Below are 14,380 nucleotides of genomic sequence, written 5' to 3'. Positions count from 1 at the left end.
ATTCCTACAGGATAGGCACTATTATTACCTCCGCTTTTATAAGCGAGCAAACCAAGAGACAAAGGTGTTAAGTAACATCTGTTCAATAAAGCCACAGACTTGGCCTTCATATCCCTGGGTTCCACATCTGTGGTTTCAACCAACCACGGACTGAAAATATTTGGAGGAACAAAAAAAGGATCGTTGCTTCTGTACTAAACATGTATAGACTTTTTTAAGTCTTTATTCCATAAACAATACAGTATAATAACTATTTACACGGCCTTTACATTGCACTGAATACTATAAGTAATCTGGAGACGATGTAAAGTGTAAGGGAGGGTATGGTCTAAAGTATGTTGGAGGATGTGCATAGGTTACATGCAAATACGACACCATGTTATTTAAAGAACTTGAATGTGTGTGGATTTTGGTACCCACCGATGGTCCTGGAACCAATCCCCCACGAATACTGAGAGAGGACTATGTAGTTAGTTTCAGAACCTGCATTTAAACTCAGGCTCTATACCTCAAAATAAAAAGCTATTTGACATGGAAATTCAATTAATCAACAGAGTTGTCTTTGACCCTCTACCTATCAAAAACTACTGACAGCACAAACGATTCAGAACTTTCAACAGAGAAAAGAGAAGGTGTCCAGAAAGGAATGCTGAGTCTCTCTTAACACAGCTATCAAATCCTGAATGCCTCACAAACATCAGATCAGCCATCCATCACCAAAATGGGAGGGGGAGGTAGGAATCGAAACTGCAGAATGACAACAAAGAAGAATAAAATCTAACAACTCAGCAACAATATACCCTCAGGTTAGAGATAAGGAAGAATAAACAATTCAGTCTGAAAGGGCTTTTACCAAGAAGAGATTAGTAATTAGACTGAATGGCTGTGGTTCAATATAAAGTATAGAAATGCAATTTTTTTCCCTCTAAACAGAACATAGGCACAACCCCAGAAGTTACTCAAGAGGGCTTTAAAAAAGAAAACAAACTCTAAAACAAAGAGTATCTTTAAACACTAATCATTGTTTTTTTTCCTAAAATCACTATTAGAACACTACCTGACAAGGTCTTTAAAGGGTTCACTGTTGATTAAGCCATTTTCATGGCCTAGTAAGTTTGAGTTCTATTAATTCAGACTGTGCTATGTACACTGAAATTTTGTCTTAGGCAGGCTCAGCAGAACAGTTCTTCAAATTAAGCAAGTGCTTAATGTTAGGTAGAAAAAATATGTCGCTGTGAAATATATACTGTCCAAGTACTATTTGGTGCCAACAAAAGCTAACAAACAGGCTGTGTTTTTAAGTTTAAGCAGAAGAAAAGTAACCACTACCTGTACAGAATACAGTTCGGCTCTTTCAGTATTTCAGATAAAAAGAAGGACTGAAACCAGAAACAACCTACTTTCTAGCTCTGAATTACCATCATCACATTGTATAAATCATTAGGTGGGGACAGAATACACCAAAATAGAAATCACAAGCTGAAAGAGCCTTGAATTCCTTCCCTTAAATGAAGCTCTTATATCAAATGAATCTATATAGTCTCTATGTGTTGCAGCATTTTGTCAACTTGTAAATCAAAGATTTTGTTCCATAGCCCTTGTCAATTTTCTACATTTAACATCTGACAAAGAAAACCAGCTTTTATCTTTACCAAAGATATTCTATCCCTAGAAAGTCACTATTTAAAATGATGTCATTTATATCATGTAACATATTAAGAAATACATTTATTTTATTTTTGGTAGTAACAAAACAACCCTGGATATTTGCATAAATTAAAGCTGTCAATAAGAAACCACTTCTGTATGTATCCTTCTTTGGGTTTCTGGCTCAGGGGTTGGCAAAAATGGCCCATGGGTTAAACCCAGCCTACTGCCTGCTTTTGGTTTCTGTACTTGTAAATGGTTGACGGGTGAAGGTGAAGAATCGAAAGAAAACTATTCCACGACACATGAAAATTATATGAAATTCCAATTTCTGTGTCCATAAATAAACATTCCTTGGAAACGATCATGGCTGTTCATTTGCATATCACCTATGGCTGCTTTTGTATTTTAAAGGCAAGGTTGAATAACTGCAACAGAGACTTGATGACCCACAGAACCTAACATCTTTACTATTAGGTCCCTTTCAGAAAAAGCTTGCCCAATCCTGTTCCAGCTATTGTAAGGGAGTTAAAAAACAGGTAAGGAGCTGTGGACAGCAACTTGACTAGAAGGGGTGTAATTCCTGAAATGTCCTCTAGTGGGCAAATCTGGAGCTAGAAAGTAAATTCCTGCCAACATTGATCAGACGACATCTCCATTTCATGAATTATTCCAGATACGAAACTGCCATTTAACAATAACGTGATCCTTTTAAGTAACACCCAAAGGCATAAATCCATATAAAATATTTTATAACCATAACATCAGAAAATGTTTTCTCTAGAGCAAAAGAAGCTATTGCCATCAAAGAGAACAACAAAAACAAAAACAAAATCAAGATATTCAAACAGGTAAACTGGGGAAATCGGTAAATTGGGGAAACCAAACCAATGGATTTGGGTAAATTGGAATAAATTGGGGAAAAAATAGTAACTAAAATTTCCTCCAAAGGACTAGGAGAGATTATTATACATAGAGAAGTTTTCCAAAGTACGAGAAATAAATTAAGTGGTATATGTGCAGTGTTATACATTTAAATAATATTTCAATCTTAGGTTAAGGAAAATTTCTCCTGTATATTTCAAGATACAGAGAGACTCTGCCGATTTACATTCAAATAAAACAAAACGTAATACTGTCTATATCAATGTTCTGTCACTTGCCAGAATAAAGAAAACATTTAGTAAGTTAGTTAATTTCAAGTCTGAGAATTAAGCAAATATCCCAAATCCTTTGTAAACTCAAAGATTTAGTTACTTTCTCTACATATTACACAGCTGCTTTAAAATTTTACCTTCTGGCCGGGCGCGGTGGCTCACGCTTGTAATCCCAGCACTTCGGGAGGCTGAGGCGGGCAGATCACGAGCTCAGGAGTTCAAGACCAGCGACCCCGTCGCTACTAAAAATACAAAAATTAGCTGGGTGTGGTGGCGAGCACCTGTAATCCCAGCTACTCAGGAGGCTGAGGCAGAAGAATCCCTTGAACCCAGGAGGTGGACACTGCAGTGAGCTGAGATTGCACCACTGCACTCCAGCCTGGGCGACAGAGCTGGACTCCATCTCAAAACAAAAGAAAAAAAAAATTTACCTTTTATTTCTAGATACTTTGTAAAAAAAAAAAAACTCAACCTTCTTTCCTAGAAACTTTCTAATTAACTTTCTACTTTTTTCGTTAAGAAAACTCCTTTAGTTTACACACCAATTCTGTATAAATTAAAAACACACAATTTCAGGTGAAAGTTCTAATGAGTAGTGTATATTTTGCAAACACGAATGCTTATTTTACATTACTCTGTGATTAGAATGAAAAAAACGTAGATGCACAAGTGGTGACAGAAGTAAACCTAATACTCAATAACAATAATCAAAGGCAATACATGATACTCATTCCTGTCTCACTAGTGCACATTAGTTTTAACATTACTGAAAGATGTGGGAAACTCAGTATTTTCTAAAACTCCTGATTTATTTCCAAAGGAAAAATAGTTGTAACTACGTCAAAATAACTATTTTGGCCGGATGCGGTGGCTCACGCCTGTAATCCCAGCACTTTGGGAGGCCAAGGTGGGCGGATCTCTTGAGGTCAGGAGTTTGAGACCAACCTGACCAACATAGTAAAACCCCGTTTCTACTTAAAATACAAAAATTATCCGGGCATGGTGGCGGGCGCCTGTAGTCCCAGCTACTCAGGAGGCTGAGGCAGGAGAATTGCTTGAACCCGGGAGGCAGAGGTTGCAGTGAGCCGACATCGTGCCACTGCACTCCAGCCTGAGCAACAGAGTGAAATTTTGTCTCAAAAAACAAAAATTGCAATTAATAGTTTAAAATATTAAATCTAAATTTATAGGAGATTCATTAGTTTGCCCTTGGTAATCCCCACTTTCTGCCTTGTAAAGCCTAAGACCCTAAGAGGCTCTACAAACTAGAGCTTCTTAGGCTTCAAAACAGTTCTTTCCAAACCATATTTGATGAATTATATGTAAGATGAGTCAATAACATAAGGATTAGATTTCCCTGAAAATGCACAGAAGGTTAAAAATTAGAAGAAAAAGTGATAGGCATAATAGGCTCTGGGTTTTGCTTAATGCAAACGTTCTGAAAGGTTCAACATTAACACAGACATTCACAAATGAGGCATCTAATTTTAACTTTGTTTTAAAAAGTTGTTTAAAAAAAAAGTCAAAATAAGTCAAACTCTTCCCATTTGTTTGAATAGAGGGTACATTTACTTCCTACCCAACAAGATTTGAAAACAAAAGACATATTAGCTATAAAGATATATTCCTTTCACTTAATGCTCCACAAATGTCTGAAAAGCAAACTCAGTTCAATTTAGTTGAGTCAATAAGGGAATTCCAGTTTTCCTTTTTTCTTTTTCTTTTTTTTTTTTTTTGAGACGGAGTCTTGCTCTATCGCCCAGGCTGGAGTGCAGCAGCGTAATTTCGGCTCACTGCAAGCTCCACCTCCCGAGTTCAAGCAGTTCTGCCTCAGCCTCCTGAGTAGCTGGGATTACAGGCACACGCCACCACGCTCGGTTAATTTTTGTATTTTTAGTAGAGATGGGGTTTCATCACCATGTTGGTCAGGCTGGTCTCGAACTCCTGACCTCGTGATCCACCTGCCTCGGCCTCCCAAAGTGCTGGGGTTACAGGCGTGAGCCAACGCGCCCGGCCAGGCAATTCCAGTTTTTCTAAGACAGTATTGTAAACCAAGCAGAGATATTCCCTAGGGCCATATAATTCTGTACATTAGCTAATCTTTGTAAGCCAAATCAGAGCACTTCTTTCCAAAACTCACATTTCTACCAAACCGGGACACCGTGTGGTGGGAAAAGAGTTCAGAACACCTGGTATATTTTTCCAAAGCAAAATTTAACTTTCCATTGCCAGGAGAAGCATGAACATGTTGACTTATACTGCCCTCTAGAGTCTCCTTCTAATATTTTTTAGCCTGAAATAATTAATTCTAATCATAAGACTCTTCTAATTACTCAAGCTTTCAGTATTCTAATATTGTAAACTGACGTTTATTTATTTATTTATTGAGAAGAAGTCTCCCTCTATTGCCCAGGCTGGAGTGCAGTGGCACGACCTCAGCTCACTGCAACCTCCACCTCCTGAGTTCAAGCAATTCCCCTGCCTCAGCCTCCAGAGTAGCTGGGATCACAGCCATGCACCACCACACCCAGCTCATTTTTGTACTCTTAGTAGAGACGGGGTTTCACCATGTTGGCCAGGCTGGTCTCAAACTCCTGACCTCAGGTGATCCACCCGCCTTTGCCTCCCAAAGTGCTGGGATTACAGCATGAGCCACTGGGCCCAGCCAACTGACCTTTTTTCAGTGGATTAGTAGTCTTTTTTTTGGAGGGCGTGGGGTGGGGGGAAAGGAGTCTCGCTCTGTAGCCCAGGCTGGAGTGCAGTGGCGCGATCTCGGCTCACTACAACCTCCGCCTCCAGGGTTCAAGCGATTCTCCTGCCTCAGCCTCATGAGTAGCTGGGATTACAGGCATGCGCCACCATGCCCAGCTAATTTTGTATTTTTCATAGAGACAGAGTTTCTCCATGTTGGTCAGGCTGGTCTTGAACTGCCGACCTCAGGTGATCCGCCCGCCTCAGCCTCTTAAAGGGCTGGGATTACAGATGTGAGCCACCGCATCCGGCTAGTAGTCATTATTAAAACATACAATATTTCAATTACCCACTGTTTTTTATTTTTTTGTTTTTTGTTTGTTTGTTTTGGACAGCGTCTCGCTCTGTCGCCAGGCTGTTGTGCAGTGGCACAATCTCAGCTTACTGCAACCTCTGCCTCCCGGGTTGAAGCGATTCTCCTGCCTCCGCCTCCCAAGTAACTGGGACTACAGGCACGCGCCACCACGTCCAGCTGATTTTTGTATTTTTGGTAGAGACGGTGTTTCACCATGTTGGCCAGGATGGTCTTGATCTCTTAACCTCGTGATCCGCCAGCCTCGGCCTCTCAAAGTGCTGGGATTACAGGTGTGAGCCACTGAGCCCGGCCAATTACCCACTACTCTTAAAGGTCAGCAGTACTTCCCCAAAGGACAGGAATGCACCCCAAACAGAATCTTCTAATTTGCTTATTTAAAAAAAGTTCTAAATAGCTCAAACTGCAAAGACTTCTAAAACAAAGACCACTTGTAGCATATATTAATTAATCCATGTAGCCCAGAGTTTTGTCTAGCAAAACCCAAGTTCACACATTTGACCACATGCACACGAACCTCAGCCAACGTAGCCAACGCTCCCCAGAGGCTACTTCTGCAGCTAAGCATCTGTCCTTTCAGCTCCTGGCAGTTCCTGCCTTTTCTCTTGCCAGGCAACCAGAGCTCTAAAGGGATCTTAATGCACTAATGAGAAGCCATGACAACCAAGACCTGTGGTAGTTGCAAAGCACAAACACCAATATCCACTTTTACTGAGTATGCATGCAATAAGCAATGTGCTAAGGAATCCAAGTAAATTAAAATCATTCCTCTAACCTAATAACTCCATAGGCACCTATAACACACCATAACTTGAAACTTTCTATTATTCTTTATATTTAAGAACTTATTAAAAGGCAGGCTTTACCATGCACCACTGGTAGTATAGCTTGCCTCAGCTGTTATAGTAACTATAGAAGTAGGGTTATTTTCTTGTTTGTTTCAATCTAGAGTCATAAGAGACCATCAAAAAAAAAAAAACCCTATTGAAACCATGTTTAGAGCGAAAAAGTCTATATTCTTTTTAAGGGATTAGTAGTCATCATTAAAAGGTATGATATTTCAATTACCCACAGTTATTCGAGATCAGCAGTATTTCCTCAAAGGACAGCACCTAAAACGGAATTTTCTCTAGGCACCTGTGGTACACCATAACACCAAAAAGCATCCCTCAAAAAAGAAACTAAAACTAAGATGCTATGCTCCATACCCAGATATCTGTTATTACTTCTGAAAACAATCTAAGTAATCTTGGGGATCCCATCCAGTAGATAAAAACGATGGCATCCTTTGGGGCATAAAGTGAAGGTAAGATTTCCACAGGCTCTGAAACAGCAGCTAGCAACTAGGGCCAAGAGACTGCACCTGTTTTTGAAAATAAACTTTTATAGCCAGGTGCAGTGGCTCATGCCTGTAATCCCAGCACTTTGGGAGGCCGAGGCAGGTGATCATCTGAGGTCGGGAGTTCAAGACCAGCCTGACCAACATGGAGAAACCCTGTCTCTACTAAAAATACAAAATTAGCTGGGCATGGTGGCGCAAGCCTGTAATCCTAGCTACTCAGGAGGCTGAGGCAGAGAATCGTTTGAACCCAGGAGGTGGAAGCTGCGGTGAGCTGAGATCGTGCCACACCATTGCACTCCAGCCTGGGCAACAAGAGTGAGACTCCATCTCAATCAATCAATCAAGTTTTATTAGAAGTCAGCTACACCGATTTTTTTTTTTTTATTGAGATGGAGTCTCGCTCTGTTGCCCAGGCTGGAGTGCAGTGGCACAATCTCAGCTCACCACAACCTCTGCCTCCCTGGTTTCAAGTGATTCTCCTGCCTCAGCCTCCCAAGTAGCTGGGACTACAGGCACGTGCCACCATGCCTGGCTAATTTTTGTATTTTTAGTAGAGATGGGGTTTCACCACGTTGGCCAGGCTGGTTTCGAACTCTTGACCTTGTGATCCACCCGCCTCGGTCTCCCAAAGTGCTGGGATTACAGGCATGAGCCACTGCACCTGGCCTTATTTTTTTATGTGTATTTTCTATGGTTGTTTGTCTTCCCACTACAATGGCAGAGTTCCATACTTGAAACAGAGACCATACAACCTGAAAAGACTAAATATTTACTATATCTGGCCCTTTACAGAAAAAGACTGCCAACAGCAAACATCCCCAGCCTTCTCCAGATCACAACTTAAGAGGAATGTCATGTGCATGAGGCTAAGGAGTGTGGGCTGGCTTGAGATGGAAAAGGGGATTATGACTGCTATCCACCCTATACTACATATTAAGAAAATGAAATTATGGCAACTCATGGGAAGAAAGAATGACAGATGCAGCTGATTCCTCCCATATGATGGTTCACATCAGGCTTTTCCAAAGACTGAATGAAGAGCTCTAAGGTTTTCTTTCAGGTATTTAAAAAATCTTATGTAAGGGATGGCAGGGGAAAATAAAATTTTCTATATAACATACTATTTCACTCACATCAATGTTACACTGAAGCTCACACCTGAGATAGGCTGATATTTCTTTCAAAGAGAAGATTTCAAGTAAGCTTCCAAATAGCTATGATAATGTGTATGAATAGAACCAGATCCCAGAATGAACTTGAGGTAAATACCAAGGACTGAAATCAGTGAACCATCAAACCAAATATACTTGTCAAACATACAATACACAAGATGAAATATAATGAATCCCTTTGAAGGTCACTATATGTAGATACAAAAATACAGCTTGAAGATGATCTAGTCAAGAGACCCAGGTTCTAGTCCGGGTTTTGACTCTCCCTGTAACTTAGAAAAGTAATTTCCCCCATTTGTTTTTGGGGTTTTCTTTTGTTTTTGTTTTTGTTTTTGAGACAGAGTCTCGCTCTGTCGCCCAGGCTGGAGTGCAGTGGCGCGATCTCGGCTCACCGCAAGCTCCACCTCCCGGGTTCACCCCCATTCTCCTACCTCAGCCTCCCAAGTAGCTGGGATTACAGGCATGCGTCCCCACACCCAGCTAATTTTTGTATTTTTAGTAGAGACGGGGTTTCACCATGTTTGTCAGGCCGGTCTTGAACTCCTGACCTCAGGTGATCCACCTGCCTCAGCCTCCCAAAGTGTTGGGATTACAGGCATGAGCCACTACGCCCGGTCTGGTTTTGTTTTTTGAGACAGAGTCTTGTTCTGTCACCCAGGCTGGTGTACAGTGGTGCAATCACAGCTCACTGCACCATCTACCTCCCAGGCTCCCAAAGGGCTAAGATTACAGGTGTGAGTCACAGTGACCAGCCAGTTTCCCCTTTGTACTTTATCTGTGAACTGAAGGACTAACGCTGCATGAGTGGTTCTCAACCATTCACATGCCTCAGAATCACCTGGAGGGATTTGTTAAAGCAAGGGGTGTTGGGTGCCAGGCTTCATTTTCAGTTCAGAAGTCATCATTCCCATCCTCACAGCAAGAAAACAGCTAAACAAACTGAAATCAATGGCCTTTCTTAGATCCATTAGAGAACTGGGGTCACAGAGCAAACAGCTACCACAAAATTTGAAGGAAAAAAATCACAAGAAAATACAGAGAATCACAGAAAAGATCAGATTACCAGAAGCGAAAGCTACATGAACCAGTAAGCAATACAGTAATCAATACCTGAACGGTAATTTTGACGAACTGCAGAAGACTGAGTGTGGACTAGCTTGAGAGTTAAAACTTCTGGAGGTCCAGACTTAAGAGGGACCTATATAGCTTTTACCTCCAGGAGCCTGAACAGGTTCTTACAAGAACATCAAAGAAAAAAATCCCCTCGTATTTTAGGCAGGGAGAGGGGAAAGTAACCACTTTGCAATTGCTCAGAGCATTCTCCATAACAAAGGCCCACCTGCTAAGAGAAACTACTTTGCAGGAGCTTTGTAGACCTGGGGAAAGGACAATTACTCAACTCCCTCTTGCCTTCTCACAGAAGGGGTGAGGGGAGGAAAGCTAATAAACTCTTCGGAAGATCACAGCCTAAAGACTTATGCCCACTAAAAAACTGAGATTTAATATTAGATTACAGAATGCACTCCTTCCCCAACACCTTTCCACCACATCAACAGAGCTCCAGTATAAAAAAAAAAAAAAATGCATTACAACTGACAGAGCTTTAAGACAGACTCTATTTAAGAAGGAGTTCTTAGGGAAACCCAAAGAAACCAGGGGTGGAAAAAAACAAGAAAACTACAGGAAACGGAAGCATCTAACCCACAGCAAACATGAAGCACAGTATGGCATTTTCTGAAAAAGCTAAACATAATGTTTTTTTTTGTTGTTTGTTTGTTTTGTTTTGTTTTTTTGAGAAGAGTCTTGCTCTGTCACCCAGGCTGGAGTGCAATGGCACGATCTCGGCTCACTGCAAGCTCTGCCTCCTGGTTTCATGCCATTCTCCTGCCTCAGCCTCCCCAGCAGCTGAGACTACAGGCACACACTGCCACGCCCGGCTAATTTTTTTGTATTTTTAGTAGAGACGGGGTTTCACTGTGTTAGCCAGGATGGTCTCGATCTCCTGACCTCGTGATCTGCCCACCTCAGCCTCCCAAAGTGCTGGGATTATAGGCATGAGCCAGCACGCCCAGCCTGAAAAAGCTAAACATAATCTTACCATACAATCCCACAATCGTGCCCCTAAGCATTTGTCCAATTGACTTAAAAACTTATGTCCATACAAAAATCTGCACAAATTTTAGAGTAGTTTTATTCATAATCAAAGACAGAAGGCAACCAAGGTGTCCTTCAACTGTACTTCATGAATAGATATGCAAACTGTGGTGTTCACTGAGCAATAAAAAGAAATGAGCTCTAAAGAACAAGAAAGAGGAACATTAAATGCATATTGTTAAGTGAGAGAAGCCAATCTGAAAGTATACACACTATATGATTCCAACCATAGAACTTTCTTGAAAAGGAACTTCAACTTTCTTTAAAAGACAAAACTATAGAGATAGTAAAAGGACCAGTGGTTGCCAGGGGCTGGGCAAAGAAGGGAGAGATGATTACATGGAGCACAGAAGTTTTAATGGTGGTGAAACTATTCTGCAGGATATTGTAACTGTGGATAAGCACATGACATTTATGTTTCTGTCAAACCCCACAGAATGTACAACACAAAGAGTGAATCTTAAACTGTAGACTTCAGTTAATAATATATTAATACTGCTTCATCAGTTGTAACAGATAAGCCACACTCATGCAAGATGTTAATAATAGGGGGAACTCTGTGTGTGTGTCTGTATATGTGTGTGTGTGGGAACTACTTATACTATCTGCCCAATTTTCAATTTTTCTTTTTTTTTTTTGGTTTAGATGGAGTCTCGCTCTGTCGCCCAGGCTGGAGTGCAGTGGCGCTATCTCAGCTCACTGCAAGCTCCGCCTCCCGGGTTCACGCCATTCTCCTGCCTCAGCCTCCCGAGTAGCTGGCACTACAGGCGCCCGCCACTATGCCCAGCTAATTTTTTGTATTTTTAGTAGAGACGGGGTTTCACCGTGTTAGCCAGGATGGTCTCAATCTCCTGACCTCGTGATCCACCCACCTCTGCCTCCCAAAGTGCTGGGATTACAGGCGTGAGCCACCGCGCCCAGCCCGATTTTTCTATAAATCTAAAAGTGTTCTAAAGTGTAAAGTTTATTTAAAAAAAAAAAAAGAGAGAGAGAGAGTGAGTGTTGGGAGTCACTCCTCGATCCTAATTCAGTAAGTCTTGGGACAGGCCCAATAATTTACATTTTAACCAAATTCACAAGTGCTGCTGCTGGTTCAAGAGCCACATCTTGAAACCACTGGGCTACGGCTCCTTTTAGTTCTAAATTTTATTATTCTATTCACTAACATGTTCATGAGAACTGTGGTAACCAGCCCACAAAATGGCCCCCAGTGAGCTCTGCCTCCTGGTATTCAAACTCTTGACAATAATGTCTTCCAAGGCTACGTCATAAAGGACATTGCAGCTTTCACCTTGCTCTTATATGAATCCTTTCTTCTGGAAAGCCAGGTGCAGTATCATGAAGAAACTCAGGCAGCCCTATGAAGAGGTTCCATGTGCAAGGAACTGAAGCTTCTGCCAACAGCCAGCAAGAACTCTGCCAACCTTGTGAATGCACTATGTTGCAATTGGATCCTCCAGGCCCTATCAAGCCTTCAGTTGACTGCAACCTGAGAAGGGACCTCAAGCCGCTCCTAAATTCCTGACCCACAAAAGGTGTGTGGGATAACAAATGCTGAATGTTGTTTTAAGCAGCAGTTTGGAGGTATTTTGTTACATATATCATATAGGAGCTTAATCTAAAATATGTATGTGGCTGGGCATGGTGGCTCATGCCTATAATCCCAGCACTGAGGCAGGCCGGATCACCTGAGGTCAGGAGTTCCAGACCAGCCTGGCCAACAGGGTGAAACCCCATCTCTACTAAAAGACACAAAAATTAGCCATGCATGGTGGTGGGTGCCTGTAATCCCAGCTACTCTACTCGGGAGGCTGATGCAGGAGAATTGCTTGAACCCAGGAGGTGGAGGTTGCAGTCAGCCGAAATCGTGCCACTGCACTCCAGTCTAGGCAAAAAGGTGAGACTCCGTCTCAAAAATTAAAATAAAATAAAATAAAATGCACATAATATAACTGTTATTGTTGACCCTTCTTGCCTTTACTTTGATACAGCTGGAGAAGTCCTGAAAATTTGTCCAAATTCATTACAAGGTGAAGATCAATTTAAAGAACTCCTCCACATTTCTCAAAGTATTATATTAATAATGAATTATATCATTTCTTCAGGACATAAAGGATTTGGGGTGGGAGGAGAAGGGAAAGGAAGGAAGTGGAAACGAGATTTTCATCACCTTCCCTAAGCCATTGCTGGTCATCCTAGAGTAGAAATCTGAGAGTTTCACTTTATTGCTTAAAATCCTTTAATATTATAGTTTCCCAAAGCTTATGGAAGTGAATCCAGACACTGCTCATTGTCTGCACTACATCTACCAAGCAGGCTCATGAGGCAGCACAAGGGGTGCATACAAACATGGGCTGACTTTGCAAGACCTCATCAGACAGCACAAGGGGTGTACACAAACATGGGCTGACTTTGCAAGACCTCATCAGACAGCACAAGGGGTGCACACAAACATGGGCTGACTTTGCAAGACCTCATCTGGCAGCACAAGGGGTGCACACAGACATGGGCTGACTTTGCAAGACCTTGGATAAGTTACTTAATCTCCCTGCCTCGGTCTGCTCAACAGTAAAATGAAGGTAATTATACTACCAATATCATAGTTACTATAGGGAATTAATACATTAAAACATAAAAAACACTTAAAACAGGACATTGCCTAAGTGCTCAATAAATGTCAGCTATCATCATCATCTGCCATTGCATCTCTCATAACCCAGACTATTTCAAGCCATTATGAACTACTGGAATTTTCAAACTCACCAACACTGTTTTATGCTTTTGCACCTTAGAAAAGGGACTTTCTCTGTCTGGAATGGCCTTCCTTCACTTCTCTCTCAATTATCCTTCTCAACTTCCTTATATAGCCTTCTCTGATTTCCCTTTTACTTACCGCATCCCTCATAGACACACCTACAGAGAATATTTAAATTATTTATTATTTGCCTCTCCCACAAAATTGTATGCTTGATAATAATACTTGATATTTATTGTGTCAAGTACTGCGTGCCAGCCACTGTTTTATATTAAGCACTTTACTTAGACTATCTAACTTAAACTTCTTAATAACTCATAATTATCCTGGTTTTATTGACAGTAAAATCTATAACATATATAAATAAAGAATAAGAATTCAAACCTTAGCTGTTTGGCTGCAATTTGTTACAATCTAAAATCTAAGGACTAGGAGGTGGAGATTTCTGACATGCTGAAAATATCAAGGAAGCAATTAAACCTTCCAGCAGTTAGCATAAGTGCACACAGTTAAAAAATTTATAATATATATGCATGGTACTGTAGGTGGGCTACCCCACACCCCCACTCATATCAGCTTCTTGCTTATACTTTCTGGAGATACTTCATGCATATACAGCATGCACACACATATATGTACATCTCTTTGTTACACAAATAGTAGTATACTTCATATAGCCTTCTGAGCCCATTTTTACTTCCTGTATCTTTGAGATTGTTCCGTGTCAGTCCATACAAAGTGCCTCATTCTTTTTCACTGCTGCAGAGAATTCCACCATATTCCATAATAATATGGTTTGGACTTGTGTCCCCACCCAAATCTCATGTCAAACTGTAATCTCCAGTGTTGGAGGTGGGGCCTGGTGGGAGGTGATTGGATCATGGGTCGGTTTCTCATGAATGGTTTAGCATCATCCCCTCGGTGCTAAGTTCTCATGAGATCTGGTTGTTTAAATTGTATAGCACCTTCCGCCTCTCTTCCTCCTACTCCAGCCATGTGAAGATGCCTGCTCCAGCTTTGCCTTCCACCGTGAGTAAAAGCTCCCTGAGGCCTCCCCAGCCTTGCTTCCTGTACAGCCTGCAGTACTGT

The 14,380-nt window shown here is 41.3% G+C and overlaps 1 protein-coding gene across 10 annotated transcripts in view; it reads right to left on the bottom strand.

The window, feature by feature from the left end:
* RERE (arginine-glutamic acid dipeptide repeats) overlaps positions 1-14,380 on the bottom strand; it is a 464,385-nt gene that overhangs the window by 367,105 nt on the left and 82,900 nt on the right. The gene's annotated exons all lie outside the window — the stretch shown is intronic.

This window comes from Pan troglodytes, chromosome 1 (genome assembly GCF_028858775.2).
Source record: "Pan troglodytes isolate AG18354 chromosome 1, NHGRI_mPanTro3-v2.0_pri, whole genome shotgun sequence".
NCBI lineage: Eukaryota > Metazoa > Chordata > Mammalia > Primates > Hominidae > Pan > Pan troglodytes.
The sequence above is the reverse complement of the archived record's forward strand: the minus strand, read 5'-3'. Positions and strand labels throughout refer to the sequence as shown.